General features: G+C 43.5%; 1 protein-coding gene across 2 annotated transcripts in view; it reads left to right on the forward strand.

Moving 5' to 3' along the window:
* Nucleotides 1-212: 212 nt before the first annotated feature.
* Nucleotides 213-13965, forward strand: part of DDR2 (discoidin domain receptor tyrosine kinase 2) — a 162055-nt gene continuing 148302 nt past the window's right edge. The window contains exon 1 of one of the 2 annotated variants that reach the window (XM_027099198.1): nt 213-462. The gene's annotated coding sequence lies outside the window, so the exon portion shown is untranslated. Of the gene's footprint in view, nt 463-813; nt 981-13965 lie in introns of those variants that run through there. The other variant, XM_027099197.1, reaches the window with a different exon arrangement.

Below are 13965 nucleotides of genomic sequence, written 5' to 3' on the forward strand. Positions count from 1 at the left end.
GTTACTCTTTTTAAAGAGCCAAGGAAGGGTTCCTCCCTGTCACTTACACTCCCCTTTCACATGATCTCTCTTCATGGCCGTGGATAGGAAAAAAAAAAAAGAGGAAAATGAAAAAAGTTTCAAAATAATTTAGAAAGTCCTCACAAACGCTTGTGTTTCCATTTAGCAGCATGGATTCAGGACAGCCACAGACCCTCAGAGGGAGCAACCAACTGGGAATTGAGTGGAAAAAAATAGGAATCCTAGACTCTCAAACTATCCAGTTTTTTTTTTTTTTTTTTGGTGGGAGAGATAGTTCCGGAGCAGGGAGGATTAAATCAAATCTTTTAGGGGAAGGGCTCAGCTCTGGGCTTTCATGGATAAAACACTAAAGATCAGCTCCATGTGTGTGACCCAACTGTCCTGGAAGCGTCAATTGGAAGAGAATCCAAACCTTAAGTTGTGCTCATAGCTTCAGCTCAAGTAAGAAAAATGAGGTGGGGGTCACAGGGTGGGGACCGAGTCTTAGATGGAAGAAGGGGAGGGCTTGGGGATGGATGCGGTGGGGATAAGGCAGAAGGGAGCTGTGTCTTTAAGTCTGTCCTATGGTTATACATATTTTTTCTTCTATGAATGGGTTTTGCTGTAAATTATAGCTTTGCCCGTGGTCCCTTGGGTCAAAAGAAATAGTCTCTAAACAGAAAACAGCTCTGATTGGTGACTTTCCTTCTTCCCTCCCCAACCCCCTTCCTAATTGAAACCAAATGTGCAATATATTGGATGCTGGGATCCCTGGCGCTTTCCCAGGAATCCTCAGAATGTGAGGTTTCTCTCAAAGGCATCTTGCATCAGCCTGTGGATGTATGCCTACCACCGGGCTCCTCCACCGGCAAAGTGGAAAAAGAAGCGTTTCACAACAGATTCTTCTTTTTGGGTTGGGGGAACGCAGTGGATTATAGCTCTGTTTTCTTCTTTCCCAAACTGTGCACTCCTGGATGAACGTAAGTTGTGTGTTTTGGGGCTTTTTTTCCCTTCATTTTTTCTTTCTTTTCCGAAAACGAAAGCTCTAAATATCCTTCTCCTGGTGTCTCAGGAAAAGTTTTAAAAAGGAGGCAGAAGGGGGTTTCAAGTCAGGCGAGGAAGGGAAGGGAATGGGGCACCCTAGGCACGAGAAATCCAAGATTTCACGTTTTGGGGGGGCTGGATTTATGTTATGGAGAGAAGGATAAAGCGCTGCTAACCAAAGAAGACTGAAGCATAATAAACGAATCCATCGCAGCTGCAAGATACAATAAACAACGTTCGCAGGGTTGAAACTGTTGGCAGGCAAGACAGGCCGATCACAGAGCTGGTTAGGTTTTCGGCATTTAGTAGCAGCGTTCGAGGGTCCTGAGTTTGGGAGAGGACAGCTTTTTGTATTTTTGATTTTTCAGGGGAGTCGTTGACTTAACTGTGAGAAGGACAACTTCGGGTGACGGGTGCCTTCACCTTGAGGTTTGGGGTGGTTGGGGGTCTGGGTGGATGGGGCATTTTCCAGTTGGTGATGATCCTTATCTTCCCCATTTCGCTGGCCTGGGTGCCTTTCCCTTTGTTACCGAATGACTTGGGACTGTTTGCAGTTGGGACCTCTGAGTCCTGGCTGAGGTTCAAGAGTCCCATCCAAGGGGAAAGAGAATTTTTCCAAGTGGCTGAAACTCTCAGGCCAGCCATTTGAGGCGGGAGTTCGCAGTGTTCAAGCCAGGAGGGGTTCAGCACCATTTTGCTGACTGCTTGCCTTCTGCCTCGTTTCCCTGGAGGAACGACAGAGTCAGAGTCTGTGAAGAGCCTTAGAGATCTCTTCTGACCTCCTCATTTCACAGGCAGTGGAAGTGACAGAAGGGGGGTTGACACATTCAGGGTCAACACAGCACGTTAGTAGTGAAGTTGCAGATGAAATCCAAGTTTTCTTTACTGCTAATCAGTGCTCTTTCCATTCCATACCTCTATGTTCATGTTCATTTCTCTCGAGACTGAGGCGATAGAGGCAGTTTAATTAACAAGTCCCCACAAGGACGTTAGTTATCAGCAAGAGAGCATGCTAATGGCGGTTCATCAGCAGGTGGTATCTATGGTCATATTTAGTTTTGTGTCTGTGTGTAAAATAAGAAAAGCTAAGTGCTTGCTCTGCACCAGGCTCCATGCTCAGAGCCCTACGTACATAATTTGATTGAATCCTCAGAGTTCCTGAGGCATTATTCCTATTTTATGAATACGGGCATTAAAGCTTAGAGAAGAAGAATGATTTGCTTAAGGAAGTACAGCTAGTAAGGTTGAGACTCATGCATGTCTGACTCTAAACTCTGTGCTCTGAATCACTCTGCAATAACACTGCCCTCCCCCACTCCACACACACGTTTGACTACTTTCCGAGTCAAGTTCCACGTTTCCCTCGGTGACTGGTGACTAGGAGGTGAAGGTGTCAGGCTAGGGGAGCAGTGCAGATCCTCTCTTGAAGGCCACTTCCGCACTTGGATGGGTATTTATCTGGATACCGGAAAGGGGCTGCGGGTGGGCAGCTCTCTGCATTAATTCTGGGTGTTTGGTATATACTTACCTTTGTTCTGCAAAGAGCCTGCGATTTAGATTCCGAACCCAAGTTCAAGTTCTGGCTCTACCTTTTATTATTTGGCAAAGTTGCTTTACCTTCCTGCACGTAGGCCTCTGTATTTATTACACGGTAAAAATAGCGATACTTTCAGTATTATTGTTGTTGTTGTTGTTTTTAAGAATTTTATTTATTTATTTATTCATTGGCTGCGTTGGGTCTTCGTTGGTGTGCGCGGGCTTTCTCTAGTTGCGGCGAGCAGGGGCTACTCTTTGTTGCGGTGCACGGGCTTCTCGTTGCGGTGGCTTCTCTTGTTGTGGAGCACGGGCTCTAGGCGCGTGGGCTTCAGTAGTTGTGGCACGTGGGCTCAGTAGTTGTGGCTCATGGGCTCTAGAGCGCAGGCTCAGGAGTTGTGGAGCACGGGCTTAGCTGCTCCCCGGCGTGTGGGATCTTCCCGGACCAGGGCTTGAACCCGTGTCCCCTGCATTGGCAGGTGGATTCTTAACCACTGTGCCACCAGGGAAGTCCCCAGTATTATTGTTTCAAGAGACATTGGATGTGAACGCGTTCTGAAGGCTGTGAAGGCCTTTCCCATACCAGTTCTTGTGACAGTGACACCTGAACACTGGAACAAAATGTGAGGCAGCCTCTGCCATGCTGGGTCATGCAGGTGGTGCTGCTGCTGGCGTGAGGGTGGCTGCATTGGGCTGTGTGTGAAACCCTGGAATGGGTGGCCTTGGTCTTAGTGCCCATCTCTTTTGAGTGGAAGCAATCCCTCCTCCCAGGGAATATTCCCAGGTTTTCTTTTTTAATTATTTATTTATTTATTTATTTATTTATGGCTGTGTTAGGTCTTCGTTTCTGTGCGAGGGCTTTCTCTAGTTGTGGCAAGCGAGGGCCACTCTTCATTGCAGTGTGCGGGCCTCTCACTATCGCGGCCTCTCTTGTTGCGGAGCACAGGCTCCAGGCGCGCAGGCTCAGTAGTTGTGGCTCACAGGCCTAGTTGCTCTGCAGCATGTGGGATCCTCCCAGACCAGGGCTCGAACCCGTGTCCCCTGCATTGGCAGGCAGGCTCTCAACCACTGCGCCACCAGGGAAGCCCTATTCCCAGGTTTTCTATCTGAAACTTTCCTCTGGTGCCTGGCTTGGCCATGCTTCCTCACCCGGTGAGCTCAGTGGAAGCTGAAGGACACCATGGTGTTCAAGCTTCCCTTGCCTGGGTCTGTGCGGTCTCTGAACGAGAAAGGTTTAGTTAAGATCAGTCCACAAGTCTCTCCTCAAAGGAGATGGCTTTCGAGGAGCTTCGTATCTAGTTGAGGGTAGATCCCTGACCCTGGATCTTCCTCATGTTCCCTCCTCTGTGCCTGTCATCAGAAGGAATGCAGCTGCTCCTGGGGGTGGGGTTGGAGGCCCAGCAGGGGGTGGGGAGGCCCCTGCCTCTGCTTCTGCTTAAGATCTGTTTGCTTTATGAACACTAAAGGTAAGGGAAGTAGGGAAGGCGTTTCCAGATTCTTTTACTTAGAATCCACGAGTTGTGACTCCAACAGTATCCACGTCTGTGACATATGCAAAAAATACATATCGGTCTCTTCCCCTGGCTCCTGGCACAGAGCTCCTGAAACTCCTGTAGTTTCCTAAGTGATAAGAGCCCTAGAGCATCTTTTGTTCTAATATTTGGTCTCTGAGTCCCATTCCTGACATAGAGCTCTTAAGTCCCTTGGAATTTCCTGGGTGAGAGGAGTGTCTTTTGTTCTAATGAGGTGATTTTGGGTGGGCTCCTGAATGGGGGCTTTGTCCCCAGAAAGACCAAGCCATGCTTAGAAGCTAGGAATTTTCAGCCCCACCTCTTCCTTCCAGGCAGGGAGGCAGGGCTGGAGACTGAGCTGATGATTAATCATGCCTACATGATGGAAATCCCCAAAGTATCAAGTTGGAGGAGCTTCTGGGTTGGTGAACACATCCATGTGTTGGGAAACTAGTGCACCCCAACTCCACAGGGACAGAAGATCCTACGCTGGGGACCCTTCCAGACTTTATATATCTCTTTGTCTGGCTGTTTATCTGTATCCTTTATTATATAATAAACTAGTACACATAAGTGTTTCCCTGAGTTTTGTGAGCTGGTCTAGCAAGTGATTGAATCCAAGGCTGGGAGTAGGGGAGGGGTCCTGAGAACCTCTGATTTGTAGCCAAGTTGGAAAGAAGTTGTGGGTAACTTGGGGACCTACTACTCGTAATTGGTGTCTGTGCTGCAGGGACGGTCTTGTGGGTCCGAGCCCTTAGCCTGTGGGGTCTGCACTAGCTCCAGGCAGTGAGTGTGTTAGTAGGGGAAAAAAGTGAGTTTTTCCTAGACGATGTCCAAGCACAGAGTGGGAGTGTCGTCCAAAGGAGTCTCATCACCTCCTCACTCTCCCCTCGCCTCTCTGTTAACTCACTGTTTTCTTCCCTTCTTATATAGTCACATCCCCGACTTTGTCATATGAACTATCTATCATATGCAACAAATCTAGTTCAGACCTTTCCATATGATTACACTTTTAATAGACACACTAAAAAATTAGAGGTTCCCCCCTTATATTAATGTCACACCATTTTAAATTAGCATTAACTCTCAGGCACTTCCTCCCAAGTTTCTTTGTAAGGTCCACTTTCAGGCGCTTTACATCACCCTCACCTCAAACGCACATCTCACAGGCATTCAGAAAGCTAACGCCCCTCTGAAAACGGACCTCCACAGACCTGCTGATGTCACGCGCCAGCTGACATAAACGGTGACCTGCCCACAACTCAGACACGCTGGATTCTTTACACCCCTTGCCCTGTTTGAAGCCGCGCAAGGTATGAGTGGACCCTCTCCTAACACTGACTACTCAGTCCAGACATGTGTCCTACATCCCCAGGCCTCCCAGAGCTTCTCTGAAGTCAGCAACCGTCCACAATGAGGGCTGCTCACCACTACGTCAGGAAGCTCGGGTAGACCTTAAGGATCAATTAAATTAGAGTATCTGAGGGTAGGGGTTGAAGTGAATGCACTTCAGTATTTTGAAGTGTTCCCCATGTGATTCCAACCTGAACCTCTGCTGATGAATCTTCAAGTTTGTTGCCTCAGCCATTCCTCAGTGGGGAGTAAGGGCGCCCTTTGTAGGACAACCCCACCCCTGTTCTGTAAGGAATTTAACGGTCAGTGCCTCCCTCCTCTAGCTGGCTTCTTTGATCTTGGTCAGGACCACCTCATGGTGTCCACAACCTGCCTCTTCCCCTTAACACCTGCCTTTTCCCTGGACACTTGCCCAGGCCTCAGCCTCTTTCTGATGTGAAGTCAGACCTGATTTCCACTCCCAGCTCTATACGCACTGGCTGTGTGACCTCGGGCAAGCCGCTTCAACTCTCTCAGTTTCCTACTCTGTAAAATAAGGATCATAATTCCCATCTAATAGGTATTACAGATACCTCTTGTGAGTACATAGCATAATGTTTGGCATGTAGTTAATAAATGAAGTTGATGATGATTGCTTTTATTAATAATTTGGCACAGATGTTCAGCCACATAGCACCAGCCCAGCTATTTTTCCATATCCTTAGTCCAAAAACATTCTTCCAGGCAGCAATGTTCACCCACCAAAATCCCCTTCTACAAATAATGCTCCTCAAAGTACTTTTGCAGTGAAAAGGATATGGGTTTAAATTCTGGCTTTGCCACCACTTACTAGCCGTGTAACCTTGGACGAGATCTTGAACCCCTCCAAGTCTCATTTTTCTTACCTCATAGGTTTGGTATATGAAATAGGGGCCATTAGATATGCAAAGAGGCCAACACAGAGCCTCATACGTAGCAGATGCTCTGAGTAAGTGAATGCTCACTCAGTGTCACTTCTCTTTCTTCTTCCGGTGGAATCTTCAATGCTTTGTGGTTTAAAAGCCTATCATGTGTGAACCATCGAGATTGTTATCTTGGATTGATCCCTTTCATTTGAACACTTTGGTTTGATCATGGATGCGATCTGTTGGAAATTTGCCCTCTTTGATTTGAAAAGACAGCTGTCCGTTCATCTCCTTGCCTCCACTCCCTCATCCATTCCCACCTCACTTTTATCCAACCTTTCTCTTAATGCTCAAAACACACTTGTGCATAATGCTGTATTTACAGGGGAGCTAAACACAAGAGTGGATTACTTGGCTAGGGGTCCGTACAACACCAGAAGAAAAAAAGGAGTTGGCACTTTGGGGCAGGTAGGGAAGAAGGGATACTATATATTATATATTAGACAAGATAATCCTATTATAATGGAGAGATTTAGTGGGCAGTATGAAACAGTATGGGTCACAATTGCTACTGCTGTTGTAACTAAATGCGAAATGCATTCAGGAAAGGGACAGATGAGTTAACAAAAGAGAAATACAGGTTTTGTGCTTCTGTAGAAGTCATCCAGCAACTAGCTCGTCCCACCAAGGCCTCCAAGATGGAGGGACCACTGGGGGAAAATTGGTCTTGACTTATGTTCACCATTCTTTTCCTCTCCTACTCCTAATGCCCAAGTCTCTGCCCCTTTTCCCCATCTGGCTACTTTTTTCAGTAGTTCCTAACCTGTTTCTCTCCCTGATTGTTCTGGAATCCCTTGGCAATTCAATTTTATTTTACTTGGCTTAATTCTATTTAGCAAGGATTTATTGACTGCTTCCTAGTGTAAGGTACTCTGCTTAACATTTTCTAATAACAATAGCTTAATAAAGGAACTGAGATGTCCAGATGCCTGCCTGGGGATATTCATCAAAACACCAATCACCTAATGGCTAAAGTGATGGTCTCTCTAAACTTTCTCCATCTCTTTAAATTTTATTTGCATGCATTTGGACCTGTTATGATTGAGCCTATGTTATTCAGATATGATTTGGCTGAAAATAATTCTCTTCTTATTTTGATTTTCTTTCTTATTTTTGCTTTCTGTCCTTCCTGTTGTGCATGGAACTATTTGATGTTTCCAAGTTCTGTAATTCTCCAAGCAATGGGGATCCCAGCCTTTGACAAGTTGTATACTTATTAAATGGAATCTCACTTTGGTCTCTAAGCACCGAGAAAGGTTAGGTTTGAGCCAGCCCAAGTATCACTGAGGCCTGGAAGAGCAATGAAAAGGCAGAAGGGTTTTAAATGGTGTTTAGACTTACTTTGAAACTCCTGGGTTCAGCTAGGCTTCTCCAGGAGATTGGCATTGTCTATAATGGATTCACTCATTCAACTGTCTTGTGGCTTGTATTCTGTGCCTAGCGAGACCCCAAAGAAATGTTTGAGGAGTCCCTTGTACCTGCTGGTCAGAGGTTAATGCTGTGTGCTACGTGGTGTGGGTTTATAAGAATAGAACCTTGTGTGCAAAAGTAGTGAGGAGAATATGCAGTAAGTTTTGGTCTCAGCACCATCATTTTCTAGATTTTTTACCTCAAAGAAGTCTTTTACCTTCAGTGGTCCTCAATTTCCTCATCTGTTTCCCTCATATACTTTTTAAATTTTTTTGCGGTACGTGGGCCTCTCACCATTGCGGCCTCTCCCGTTGCGGAGCACAGGCTCCGGACGCGCAGGCTCCGCGGCCACGGCTCACGGGCCCAGCCGCTCCGCGGCATGTGGGATCTTCCCAGACCGGGGCATGAACCCGCGTCCCCTGCATCGGCAGGTGGACTCTCAACCACTGCGCCACCAGGGAAGCCCCCTCATGTACTTTTATATCCTTTTTTTATGTTCAGAGAAGGTAATGTGTCAGAAGCTTTGTAAAGGGGAAAGCACTGTGCCTATGAAGATGGTAGGTGGGGATGCCCTTTTGAACGCATTTCATAGATAGCTAATCCAGCAAAATTTACTGTGCGCAAGGTTGCCTTGGAAGTGCTCATGCGAGCTATACCAACAACATGCCGTGCAGGACTGTAACTTCCCAGAAGCATATAAAACTTAGACGAGTGGTGAAGTTTACAAAGGCTGTTGGGGCTTGTCCTTTAGGATGTACTCTCTTGAGATTCGGGGGAACAAGTTGATCTAGAGGAGAGAGTAGTGGGAGTTAAATTCACTCAAGAGTAGCTAATGGTTCCTCAGACAGATGTAGTTCTAATTCTAGAATGTGTACACTATATAGATTTTTAAAATTGAGATAACAATGTTAAAATAATATCAAAGGAAATTAAAAATAAATCCTAATCCCCCCCAAAATCCTAGCAAGTTATCTTGTGAATACTGACAAACTGATTCTAAAGTTTATATGGAGAGGCAAAAGACCCAGAAGAGCCAACACAATATTGGAGGAGAAGAACAAAGTCAGAGGACAGAAATTACTTGATTTTAAGACTACTGTAAAGTTACAGTAATTAAGACAGTGTGGTATTGCTGAAAGAATAGATAAATAGATCAACAGAACAGAATACAGAGCCCAGAAATAGATCTACGTAAATATAGTCAACTGATCTCTGTCAAAGAAGCAAAGGCAATACAATGGAGCAAAGATAGTCTTTTTCACCAAATGGTGCTGGAATAACTGGACATCCACATGCAAAAAAACACAAATCTAGACTCAGACCTTACATTCTTCACAAGAATGACCTCAAAATAGATCATGGGCCTAAATGTAAAATGCAAAATCAGGAAACTCCTAGAAGATAACATAGGAGAAAGCCTAGGTGGCCTTGGGTATGGTGATGACTTTTCAACACCAAACGCACAATCCTTGAAATAAAAAATTGATAAAGTGGACTATGTTAAAATTAAAAAGTTTTGCTCTGTGAAAACTAGTATCAAGACAATGAGACTACAAGCCATAGACTGGGAGAAAATATTTGCAAAAGACACATCCAATAGAGGACTGTCACCCAAAATATATAAGGAACTCTTAAAATTCAACAGTAAGAAAATGAATAGCTTGATTAAAAACTGGGCAAAAGATCTGAACAGACAGCTCACCAAAGAAGATATACAGGTGGCAAGTAAACATGAAACAATGTTCAACATTATATGTCATTTGGGAATTTCAAATTAAAACAACAATGAATTACTACTACCTACCTGTTAGAATGGTCAAAATCCAGAACACTGACTATACCAAATGCTGGTGCTGATATAGAGCAGTAATGACTCTCATTCATTGCTGGTGGAAATGCAAAATTGTACAGCCACTTTGAAAGATAGTTTGGCGGTTTTTTATAGAACTCAGCATATTCTTATGCATGATCAAGAAATCGTGCTTCTTGGTATTTACCCAAACAAATTGACAACTTACGTTCCCACAGAAACCTACATACAGATGTTTATAGCAGTTTTACTCATAACTTCAAGACCTGGAAGCAACGAAGATGTCCTTCAGTAGGTGAATGGGTAAATAAACTGTGGTACATCCAGACAATGGAGTATTATTTAGCACTAAAAAGAAATTAGCTATTAAGTCATGAAAAGACAAGAAGGAACCTTAAATGCACATTGCTAAGTGAAAGAAGCCCATCTGTAAAGGCTACATACTATATGATTCTAACTATATGACATTCTGGAAAAGGCAAAACTATGGAGACAGTAGAAAGATTAGTGGTTGCAAGAGGCTACAGGGGAGGTGGGGATGAATAGGCAGAGCACAGCGGGTTTTTAGGGCAATGAAGCTATTCTGTTGGTGGTGGATACCTGCCATAAAATTTTCCAAATCCATAGAATGTATAATACCAAGAGTGAACCCTCATGTAAACTATGGACGTTGGGTGATAATAATGTGTCGGTGTAAGTTCATCAGTTGTAACGCATGTACCACTGTGGTGAGGGATGTTGCTATTGGGGGAGGTTGTGAGTGTACGTGTGGAGATATATGTGAACTCTCTACTTTCTGCTCAATTTTTCTGTGCACTGAAAACTGCTCTAAAAAAAGTCCCAAATTCCCAAAACTCTGATTTTATCCTGGCTATTTCTTTCTTACTTGATGTCAGACCTTGTAATATAGTTATATAATAGACTCCTAATTATTAATTTTGTTTTTCAGTTAAGGATTGCCAGTTTATCCTAAACTTTAATAATATTATTTAATCTAATGGAAGCAGAAACTTAAAATTATCGAGAAAGACTAATTCAACAGGTTAATAGCAGATATTTGGGAAATCTCTTAGTCACATCATTCAAATTAGAATAACTTATCACTTGAAAGAATATTCATTGAAATTGTTTTAACTAATGCCACATACAAACATTCTCACTTAAAATCATGGTATGGTGGAAAGAGTGATGGGCCAGGAGTTAACAGGGTGAGATTTAAATTTTAACTTTGCCACCTACTAGCAGTTGAACTTTGTGCAACTATATTTTTTAACCTAATTGCACTTCAATTTTCTCATCTGTAAAGGGCAATATAAAATTTTTACATTTTCCAGTTCAATTATGCTAATCACTGCCTATACCAGCACCCATACCCCCATATTCACTTTCATAGTTAAGTGTTGAATCATTTGTCTCCACTTCAGTTTTCACTACCGCCCCCCCCGCCCCGCCCCATACTGTAAGTATTCTCCTCTCTCCTCTCATGTTAGCCAAATACCACCGTTCCTTAAAGGTTAGCTTAAGTTTCCGACCCTCTGGCCAACTCAGATCTTACTTCTTGGAATCCCTAGTTCTTTTGGTCAGTATCACCTAGTCTAGTAAAGGTCATGTCTTAGGCGATCTCTATAACTCATCTTAGAACATAACCCATAAATATTTACTGAGTTCTCAAGATATAGTATGTTAGAGACTTATTACATGCCTCGCATAGTAATTACTTGTTGCCAGAAAAATTCTTAGAGGGGAGTAATTGAAGCCTCACATACTATACTTTTTGTGGATTTAACAGGGCTCAAATATTTTCTATTACTTGGTTATTCTGTAAGATTGGAATCTCAAGAGAGCCAGGTCATGGAGAGATGGTGTAAGCACTAGGTTTGCTATCAGAAGCACTGGGTTCAGATCGTGCTATTTTTAGTTGTGAAAATTGCAGGCAGTCATGTCTTCATGAGTACAAATGTGGAGGAATAGATAAGCTCACATATGAATACTTGGTGTGTACTGGGTATAAAATGCATACAGGGCTATTTTTCTTTAAGCAGTAAATAGAAAATGGTTATTCCCAGAGGGTGATGATTGTCATTCTAGGTTTTAGGATACAGCAGCAGATTTGGTTTTTCCTGGTTTGACCATGGGCAGAGCTGGTGTCTTTCTCCTCGTCATGCTTCTTTCCTTATAGGTGTGTCCAGACCTCTGATAATAGAAGTGCTTACCTTTCACTCTTCCCTCTCACACTGAGTGGTCTCTCTTCCCTGAGACCACTTTCATTAAAAAAAAAAATTCTCATTTGATCATTTAGTGTGATGTAAAGAGTAAATTAACTGCTGCTTAATATCATGTTTGGAGGTAAAGATTTTTCTAAGCCTTTTGTTCAGTCATTCATTAGCAAAGGGGTGTCAAGCTTCGATGTCAAGCTAGGATGTAAATTCTAGACTTACGTGGATCCCTCGAGGGAGTGTGAAAAGTTACTTTCTAATCCTTTTGCTGTATTTTTGGTGTCGGACTTGGCCTTTGCAGGGTAAAAGTTGATTGAAGCTCTTCCCATTATTTCTCCTTCACAACTGTGATGTTTACTTACATCTTTCATTTTCATGACTTAGGGTGCTAACTTCTTGCCCTCTCCTAGATCCACAGGCACCCCACACCCTCTATAAAAAGGAGGCTGTGCTGTGCCTTTTGCTTAGCTGTAGGAAGTTCCCCTTCTAGGCTCCCGGGTGCTCACTTTCATTTTCCAACTGATCAAGTATTGCCAACATTTACAAAACATATTCTGTCAAAGACCTCAGGCTGTCTAATGTTATCCCATATATATATGTAAACTTCAGTGACTGCATTTCCTGATGATCCTACAAGTACCTTCTTGCGTTGGGCATAAGTAATCTGGAAGAAAAAAAAGGAGCATTGCTTTAAATAGGGCAGAAGTTCTAATTTCCAGCCCTAATTTACTAAGTAGTACGGATATTGAAATGAATTTCCAATTTTTTAGATCTAAGTCCTTACTTGAGTTGGGTAGATTAGGGCAAAGAGAAGTCTGGTGAAGAAGTTCTTGGGCAGTTAAATAGGAAGAAAAGAGTGTGACACATAAAAAATGGCTGCATATTTGTTAGCAGACTGGATGCAACAAATGAGCCTTGGTTTCAAGTGAAATGATGCAAGTAAGGACCCTGAATTCACTTACAATGTTGCTTTACACGAAGGTGTTTAAGGCACTAGCAGGGACACCTCCAATTTCTTTTGGAAATAAATTGAAATTGGTGTTCCAAAAAAGTTATTGAAACAGTCATAATAAAAAAATAGGAACTTTACTGAATATTCTTATAGTTAATGCTACATTTAGCATTATTTTTCATAACAAAGTACTTGGTGAGGTGGAATGGGGAAGTTGCTATAATATTTTCAGCGCTTGGAGCCTCTAAAGGTCTGAATCCAGCCCTTTGTAGGAACAGAAGCTATTGTCATCCACAACTTGTTCCTAAATGTACTCAGTCACCATTCCTCAGAGCTACTGGGAAAAGTACTATGATGCTCTTCAAAAATACGTTCAAGGGCTTCCCTGGTGGCGCAGTGGTTGAGAGTCTGCCTGCCGATGTAGGGGACACGGATTCGTGCCCCGGTCCGGGAAGATCCCACATGCCGCGGAGCGGCTAGGCCTGTGAGCCATGGCCGCTGAGCCTGCGTGTCTGGAGCCTGTGCTCCACAATGGGAGAGGCCACAACAGTGAGAGGCCCGCGTACCGCAAAAAAAAACCAAAAAACGTTCAAGTCCATCCTTACCATGAGGATGTTATTATGGTTACCACTGCATGATTCAGTAATTGGTATTGGGGAAAAATACCCACCCCACTGATCATGGGGTGTTAAAATACTTTCTCGTGAATAAAGGAAGGTTAGGTGAGAGTGGTGACAAAGCATTGGGATATTTAGGCCCATGTCATTTCCTTTCATCACAGCTCAATAATCTCCCCCCCATCACCAACCACACTTCTTAAGGCCAAGTAAATGGCTTAAGTGTAAGGTAACTGCTGTTCCACATTCAAAGAAGTACTATCTTCCCCACCCCCACTCTCCCCAACATAGTAGCTTTGCTGCTGCTGATGGAGGGTCCACTGGGAAGATAGACAGCTGCTGAGGCTGTAGGAAACTGACATCTTGTAGAGATGGTTTTAGTCATGGGTTTCTAAATGAGCAGGTTCTCTACTGCTTCCCTTGGTGAAAAGGCAGGACAGCCTTTTTCAAGAGAGACAGAATAGACTCAGCGCTCTAAAAAACTTCCCTTAGGATTATCTAATTGGGTATTACTCAAACCTGAACAATATATGGACCAATTTTATAGGGAAATTTTTTCAGCTCCTTAGAATGAT

Source organism: Aethalodelphis obliquidens, unplaced genomic scaffold (assembly GCF_003676395.1).
Source record: "Aethalodelphis obliquidens isolate GAN/ISIS:26980383/991018 unplaced genomic scaffold, ASM367639v1 scaffold130, whole genome shotgun sequence".
NCBI classification, from domain to species: Eukaryota; Metazoa; Chordata; class Mammalia; order Artiodactyla; family Delphinidae; genus Aethalodelphis; species Aethalodelphis obliquidens.